The sequence below is a fragment of the Carica papaya genome, chromosome 1 (genome assembly GCF_054855325.1).
Source record: "Carica papaya isolate Zhongbai chromosome 1, ASM5485532v1, whole genome shotgun sequence".
NCBI lineage: Eukaryota > Viridiplantae > Streptophyta > Magnoliopsida > Brassicales > Caricaceae > Carica > Carica papaya.
Genome location: NC_142309.1, coordinates 3697410 through 3706108, shown reverse-complemented (window position 1 = coordinate 3706108; position 8699 = coordinate 3697410). Strand labels below are relative to the sequence as shown.

At 45.0% G+C, this 8699-nt stretch overlaps 1 protein-coding gene across 1 annotated transcript in view; it reads left to right on the top strand.

Moving 5' to 3' along the window:
• Positions 1-8699, top strand: part of LOC110808966 (uncharacterized) — a 74437-nt gene that overhangs the window by 51297 nt on the left and 14441 nt on the right. The window lies entirely within an intron of this gene.

Genomic DNA, 8699 nt, shown 5'->3' with positions numbered 1-8699 from the left:
TATCAGCCTACTAGTATCCATGGGGATCCATAGGGGGTCTCCGCTACACGTGAACCATTCACATTAATAATTTAATTTCAGGGCCGTCCCCATACCCCATCTGGTATGGGTGCCAAAACCATAAACCTCAATACCCCATCCGGTATGAGGGTGAAACGGGTTGTCCCCATATCCCGTCCGGTATGGGCGTCAAAACACATAAAGTCTCCATACATCGTCCGATATGAGAGACCACGTTCCCGGTAAGGTTCCCTATGGACCCGGTCCGTCCACCATCTTCCAGGATATCTAGTCAGGCTGTCGACATTATCCATTTATCAATTCACATACATTTTTTCATTTTTTCTTAATCTCAATTATCTAATTAAACATAAACACGTAAACTAGTAATTGACACCAAACAAGACAACACAACATCAAGTTCACAATAATTCAAATCATAATAAATGAAACCGTGATTCATGCATACGAAACCATAGAATAAACACATCAGGCACCATACTGCATTCAAAACTGTAAAATAAATCAAATAACACCTGACCGAAAAATACATCAGATTCGAGTTCCATTAGCAGTCTTAATAAATTTTACATATCTATTAATTTATAAAATACCGTTTTATCATTTATTAACCTTTAATGCCATGATAGAAAATAGGGTGAGAGATCCTTACTTATTTCGGAGTTTGAAATCGGGTTCTCACTGCGCCTACGGATAGTCCCTAGATTCTCTGAATTTTTTTTCGGAAACTGAAACACACTTCCGGTACCTATATATGTCCCCAAAAAACTCCAAATCAGACTCAGGGCCCTTTCGGCCAATTTCGAAATTCCGACACGGCGGATCCACCGTGCTCCGGCGACGCCGCCGCCGCCGCCCTCGACGGTGATCCGCCTCGGGTTGGCTGTTTTTGGCTGAATTCGGCCAAACTTGCATTGGTTCCTGTGATAAAACACCCCTAGGACCCTCGGTGGGCCAAAAAATTCCAGAAAATCGAGACTTACCGGCGACGAAGCTCTCGGGTGCGGCAGTTCCTCCGGTGCGAGTTGCGATTTGGTGTTTTGCTTCGGTCAACCTATAGAGAAAATGACGGTGGTCACAGTGATATAAAAATTACATCGAACGGGAACCGGAAAGGGCCTCATCGGAGGCAAAAACTAAGGAAATCCGCGGCGGCGCCGCTGGACTTCGGCGGTATTTTTCGACCAATTGCCCGGTGGTTTGGCTCTGATTTGGCCACAAAGAGGTTCAGCATCGAAAAATGAGCCAAGAAGAGTAATTTTACCTCGTTTGGTGGTCGGAAAATCCTCCGGTGCAGCGGCGGGTGGTGGCAGCCGATTCCTCCGGTGGCTAGGTCGTCTTCTCCGGCGATGGTTCTAGCGGCTAGAGTTTGGAGTTGGGTGTGGATGCAATTATTTATAACATTCCCCTTTTAATCTTTGTCGTCTATCATGATTTAATCTGGGTCGTCCGATCGTGATTAAATTAGAAATAAATCTGGGTTGTCCATCGCGATGTGATCTGGACCGTCTGTGCGTGATCAAATCTGAGCTGTCTGCACGCGTGAGATCTGGGCCGTCCATGCGTGCTTTTGATCTGGGCCGTCCGTGCGCGCGGGAACGGATCTAGGTCGTCCGATATAGCGCACGCGAATCACCCACGTGTCTCTGTCCCGCGTGGCTTCCCGCGTCAGCGTCCCTACCACGCGGCGTCTCTTGGTTGGCCGAGGCTGCTGACGTGGTGCTATTTTTCTAAATTACGTTTTGACCCCCGGTTTTCGATTTTCTTTTAAAAAACACACCCAAAATCTAAATTTTCACCGTTTTTTTCCAAAATCAATTTCAATTAAATTTCAAAAATAATTTTACCCCATTTTATTATTGTTATTATTTTTATTTCTATTAAATTAAATTAAAATCTTATAAATTAATTATTAAAATAAAACAAAATTAGACAAAATTTCAATAAAATTAAAATAAAATAAAAGAAAATTTTTGGGTGTTACAACTCTCCCCCTGTTAAAGAAATTTGGTCACCCAAATTTGCCTCTTACTCTTGGTCGAACAAATGGGGATACTAGGCTCTAAAGTCTGATTCTAGCTCCCAGGTAACCTCCCTTGGCGAGTGGTTCTGCCACACTACCTTTACAAATGATGTTTCCCGGTTGCGGAGTATTCTACTCTTTCGATCCGTGATACCGACTGGTACTTTCTCATAAGATAAGTCCTCTTGGAGTGGAAGCGGTTCATGAGCCAAGACATGAGAGGGGTTCGGGTTGTATTTAGTAGCATGGATACATGGAACACATTGTGGACCTTGGAGAGCTCTGGAGGCAGTGCTAGTCTGTAGGCGGCAGTACTAATCTTATCTAAAACTTCATATGGTCCAATAAATCGGGAGTTCAGTTTTCCTCTCCTGCCGAACCTACTAATTCCTTTGAAAGGAGTGACCTTAAAGAACACCCGATCGCCTTGTTCAAACGCTAAATCTCTCATTCGGGTATCCGCATAACTCTTCTGTCTGCTCTGAGCCGTCTGAATGTTCTTTCTGATTTTAACTATTTTAGACGTGGTCTCCTCCACCAACTCTAGGCCGAACGATTTTCTGCCGTCCACTTCTTCCCAACAAATCGGTGATCTGCATGGGCGCCCATATAACGCCTCGTACGGAGCCATGCCAATGCTCGCTTGGTAGCTGTTGTTGTAGGCAAATTCTATCAGGGGTAGATGGTTGTCCCAATGGCCCCCAGAGTCAAGGACGCAAGCTCGAAGCATATCCTCAAGTGTACGGATTGTCCTTTCTGACTGTCCATCAGTCTGAGGATGGAAAGCAGTACTGAGAGACAGCTTTGTTCCCATGGCCTGCTGAAAGCTACTCCAAAACCGAGAAGTGAACCTGGGGTCCTTGTCGGATACCACTGTCACTGGAACTCCATGCAACCTGACTATTTTCCGGATATACATTCTTGTCAACTTGTCCAAGGGAACGGTCATCCTGATGGCTAGGAGGTGGGAAGATTTGGTAAGCCGATCAACAATTACCCAGATGGCGTCATGTCTTGAACGTGCCTTGGGTAATCCCATTATGAAGTCCATGGCAATATGTTCCCACTTTCACTCCGGGATCGGTAAGGGCTGAAATAACCCACCTGGGCGTTGATGCTCTACCTTGACCTGCTGACATACCAAGTATTTAGATACAAAGTCAGCTATGTCCCTCTTCATCCCATTCTACCAAAATCGGGGTTGCATGCTTTGGTACATTTTGGTACTTCCGGGATGCATGGCAAACTTCGAGCTGTGGGATTCTGTCATGATGTCTCTCTTCAACTCACTGTCGTCTAGGACACACACCCTGTCCTGGAACCAAAGTAACCCATCGGCAGAGATTCAAAATTATGAGCTCACTCCCTGTTCTGCATCATTCTTGCGGGCTACCAGGGCGGGGTCGACTGACTGGGCTTCCCTTATTCTCTGTATTAACTCGGGCTGGATGGTCAGACAGCCCAAACATGCGACTCTCTTCAGGTCCTGAAGCCGAACCTGTTGTGTGGCCCCAATTTGCTTTCGTTCTGAAACCATTAAATGGGCTAAGATACCTGCACTTTTCCTACTGAGGGCATCTGCCACCACGTTGTCCTTACCCGAATGATACTAGATATCACAATCATAGTTTTTAAGGAGTTCCATCCATCTTCTCTTACGCATGTTGAGATCCTTTTGGGTGAATATGTGTTTCAAACTCTTATGATCAGTATAGATCTGAAAGGTCTCTCCGTATAAATAACGGCGCCAGGTTTTCAAGGCGTATATGATTGCGGCAAGTTTCAAGTCATGGGTGGGGTAATTCTTCTCATGATTCTTTAACTGTCTGGACCCATAGGCTATGATCTTCCCATGCTGCATCAGGACACAACCCAGACCTAGATAGGAGGCATCATTGTAAACTGTATATTCCCCCGATCTATTCGGTAAAGCTAGTACGGGTGCAATGGTCAGCCGCTTCTTTAATTCTGAAAAACTTCTCTCACAGTCCTCATTCCACTCAAACTTGGCATTCTTCTTTGCGAGTCGAGTTAGGGGAGCCGCTAGACTAGAGAATCCTTCGACGAACCTGCGGTAATAACCTGTCATTCCCAGGAAGTTACGGATCTCCTTAACTGATGTCAACTTTTCCCAACCAAGTACCGCTTCAACCTTTTTAGGATTCACTGATACTCCTTCCTTCGATATGATGTGTCCTAGGAAGGCGGTCTGCTCAAGCTAGAATCTACACTTACTCAACTTTGCATATAGCTTCTTTTTTCTGAGGACCTGCAAAACTTGGGCTAGATGGTGAGCATGCTCTTCTCTGCTTTTTGAGTATACCAAGATGTCATCGATGAACACAATAACAAATTGATCCAAGAATTCTCTGAAGACCCTATTCATCAGATCCATAAAGATGGTCGGGGCGTTGGTTAGCCCAAATGGCATGACCAGGAATTCATAGTGTTCGTACCTAGTTCGAAAGACCGTTTTGAGGATGTCTTCTGTTCTTATTTTTACGTGATGGTAACCTGATCGCAGGTCTATTTTGGAGAAGACCTGCGCACCTTGCAGCTGATCGAAAAGGTCGTCAATTCTGGGAAGGGGATATTTGTTTTTGATTGGGACCTTATTCAATCCTCTGTAATCAATACACAGTCTCAATGTTTCATCTCCTTTTCTGGCAAACGTGACTCCAGCACCCCAAGGAGACACTGTGTCTAATAAAACTACTGTCTTGCAATTCAGTGATATGTTTTCTCAGCTCTTCCATCTCAACGCGGCTCATGTGGTAAGGAGCAACCGAAATGGGCTGGGTGCCTGGTTGTAGGTCTATAGTGAACTCAACTTCCCTGTCCACTGGCAGTCCGAGCAGTTCATCCAGAAACACATCTGGAAAATCTCGAACTACCGGAATCTCTTGGATACTAATTTCCTTCTTGGGCTTACCTAGTTAGAGAAAATAGCAAGGTTAAAGTACTTGAAAATTAAAGAAACTTGACATCAAGGAATAAATATCAAATGATTTTATTAATTTGTAAATGGCTCCTCATTAGAAGGATTAAATACAACCTTCTTGTTAAAGCAATCTATGGTGGCGTGATACGCCGCTAGCCAATCCATCCCTAAAATTACATCAAAATTCCCCGTGTCTAACCCTATTAGGTCTACACTCAGTTTCCTATTTGCTATCTCCACGGTACAAGCTCTGTAGACAACTTCCCCTAATAGTGTTTCACCCCCAGCAGTAGACACAAACAATATTGAATTAAGTTTATCAAGTGATACATTAAGTTTGGATGCAAAAACATGTGAAACAAATGAATGCGATGCACCAGTGTCAAATAAAACATGAGCAATATGGTCACAGATAGTGTACATACCATGTACCACGTCCGGGTCGGCATCGGCATCCTGCTGTGTGAGGTTGTAAATCCTGCCCTGAAAAGGAGGTCTTCCTTAGTTCTGGTTCCTCGGGCACTCTCTCGCATAGTGCTGAGCACTACCACATATGCGACAGGTGTTGTTGAGGCGATAGCATGGTCAGTCCCCGTGATCCCTGTCGCAGTGCTGACAGATCTTGCCACGTGCTGCCGCTGAAGCCTGAGGGGGAGCCTAGATGGCCGGTCTGGGCCTCTTATTTTGTTGGACAAGCCCAGTAGGTGCTGGTCTGCGGGGTGGAGCTGAGGGTCTGTGACTCCCTGCTGGCTGGGAAAGGGTGTTGAAACTTCTCTCCACGATCTACGCCTTTGCTAGAACGGCTGAATATGTCTTGAGCTCTAGTACCAATAAGTGTCGCTTGATCTCTATACGGAGGCCCCACTAGAACCTCCTGCCCTTTCTGCCCTCATCCATCAATGTCTCAGGGGAGTATCGGCCCAACTCTAGGAACTTACGAGCATATTCCGACACCGTCATGTTTCCCTGGACCAGCTGAACAAACTCTGTCTCCTGTAAATGTCGGATGTGCTCGGGGAGGTACTCCACATGAAAGGCTACTAAGAACTGCTCCCAAGTGACTGGCGTAGGCAGGGTGGTCTGCTTCCTCCACTAGCATGTAGGAAGCAAGAGTAACCCTCTGCTCAGGAACCACTCCTAAGGTTTTGAAAGCCTTCTCTATCTTCGCCAACCAGTACTGAGCATCTTCGAAAAAGGACTCCCCTACAAAAGTGGAAGGGTTTAGTGTCCTGTACCTCTCTACGTAGCCCGGGTCAATCAGGGAAGGAGCTGGGTCTCGTGGAAGAGGGACTGGGCCGGGCTGAGGATAGACTGAGGGGCCCTGTGGTGGCACCTGCTGATATAGTGGGGACACCGGATTATATTGTTACGGTGTCGGGCAATACTGTGGTTGAGCCACCAGATTATACTGCGGCGGTGGTGCCGCGTGGTACTGTGGATGAGCAGGCTCTTGGCGGGGTGGCTCGGGATCCGCTCGCTGCAGCGGTGGCTCAAACTGTGGTAGTGGGGGAGGGTCGGGTAATTCCCTTCTCTCCTCTCGACCTTGCTGAGCAGCAATGATCCTTTCGAGCATCTCAAATATTCTGTCAACATCTTCCCGAAGCGAATCATCCCGGGCTACTCGGTTTAGTGGGGGTCTCCCTCTCCTCATCTCTCTGCACCTGCATTTCACAAGAAATAGTTGAGTAATAATTCTCAATTTGGTATTTCTCTAAGTATTATTGTGTAAGGGACGGGTCCGAGGAACGTAATTCTGATACCAACTATAACGGTTCCGTAAATTAAAAGGAAATATATAAATTTATTCTAAGTGCGGAAGCGAAATAAAATAGATTATGATTAACATTCCTTACACAATAACCAAAACGAATTAAACTATTAAAGAATAAACTAACTAAAGGAAATACTATGAATGAATACTATAAGGAAAACTAATAAATTCTTAGGCTTTTACTCGCCGTCTTCCTGCAGAATGGGCTCAGGAACCAAGTTCTCTTGATCTGAAATGGTTAAGTAAGGAATGAGCTACACTAGCCCATTAAAGACATCACATTATCTCACTGCCATAGAAGTAAAGGTTGGTAGAAAACAAAAACGACCAATGGAGTATAATTTATAACAAACTCATTTATCAATAATAAAAACTTTTACTGTCCACTTATCTCGGTGAGATTCATGAAAACAACTTATGAGAAACAATAACATCATAAACATCATAAGATCATGCACACTCTGTAACATAACACGTATCATGCTTTTGTATTTCAATCATCAAGCAACAAATTTCCTCTTTTATCAGCCTACTAGTATCCGTGGGGATTCATAGGGGGTCCCCGCTACACGTGAACTATTCACATTAATAATTTAGTTTTAGGGCCGTCCCTATACTCCATCTGGTATGGGCGCCAAAACCATAAACCTCAATACCCCGTCCGGTATGAGGGTGAAACGGGTCGTCCCCATACCCCGTTCGGTATGGGCGTCAAAACACATAAGTCTCCATACCCTGTTCGATATGAGAGACCACGTTCCCGGTAGGGTTCCCTATGGACTTAGTCCGTCCACCATCTCCCAGTATATTTAGTCAGGCTGTCGACATTATCCATTTATCAATTCACATACCTTTTTCTATTTTTTCTTAATCTCAATTATCCAATCAAACATAAACATGTAAACCAGTAATTGACACCAAACAAGGTAACACAACATCGGGTTCACAATAATTCAAATCATAATAAATAAAACCGTGATTCATGCATACGAAACCATAGAATAAACACATCAGGCACCATACTGCATTCAAAACTGTAAAATAAATCAAACAACACCTTACCGAAAAATACATCATATTCGAGCTCCATTAGCAGTCTTAATAAATTATACATATCTATTAATTCATAAAATACCGTTTTATCATTTATTAAGCTTTAATGCCGTGATAGAAAATAAGGTGAGGGATCCTTACTTGTTTCGGAGTCTGAAATCGGGTTCTCATTGCGCCTACGGGCAGTCCCTAGATTCTCTGAATTTTTTTTCCGAAAACTGAAACACACTTCCAGTACCTGCACATGTCCCAAAAAAATCCCAAATCAAACCCAGGGCCCTTTTGACCAATTTTGTAATTCTGGCACGGCGGCTCCACCGTTCTCCGGCAACGGGTTGGTCGTTTCCGACCGTTTTCGGCCGAATTCGGCCAAACTTGCATTGGTCCCTGTGATAAAACATCCCTATGGCCCTCGATGGGCCAAAAAATTCCAAAAAATCGAGACTTACCGGCGCCGAAGCTCTCGGGTGCAGCGGCTCCTCCGACACGAGTTGCGATTTGGTGTTTTACTCCGGTTAACCTGTAGAGAAAATGACGGTGGTCACAGTGGTATAAAAATTACGTCGAACGGGAACCGGGAAGGGCTTCATCGGAGGTAAAAATCGAAGAAATCCGCGGTGGCGCTGTTGGACTTCTGCTGTGTTTTCCGGCCAATTGGCCTGTGGTTTGGCTACGATTTGGCCACAAGGAGGTTCAACATCAAAAAACAAGCCAATGGGAGAAATTTTACCTCGTTTGGCGGCCGAAAAATCCTCTGATGCGGCGGCGGGTTGCAGGGGCTGGTTCCTCCGGTGGTTGGGTTGTCTTCTCCGGCGAGGGTTCTGGCGGCTAGGGTTTGGGGTTGGGTGTGGATGCGATTATTTATAATATTTCTCTTTTAATCTAAGCCG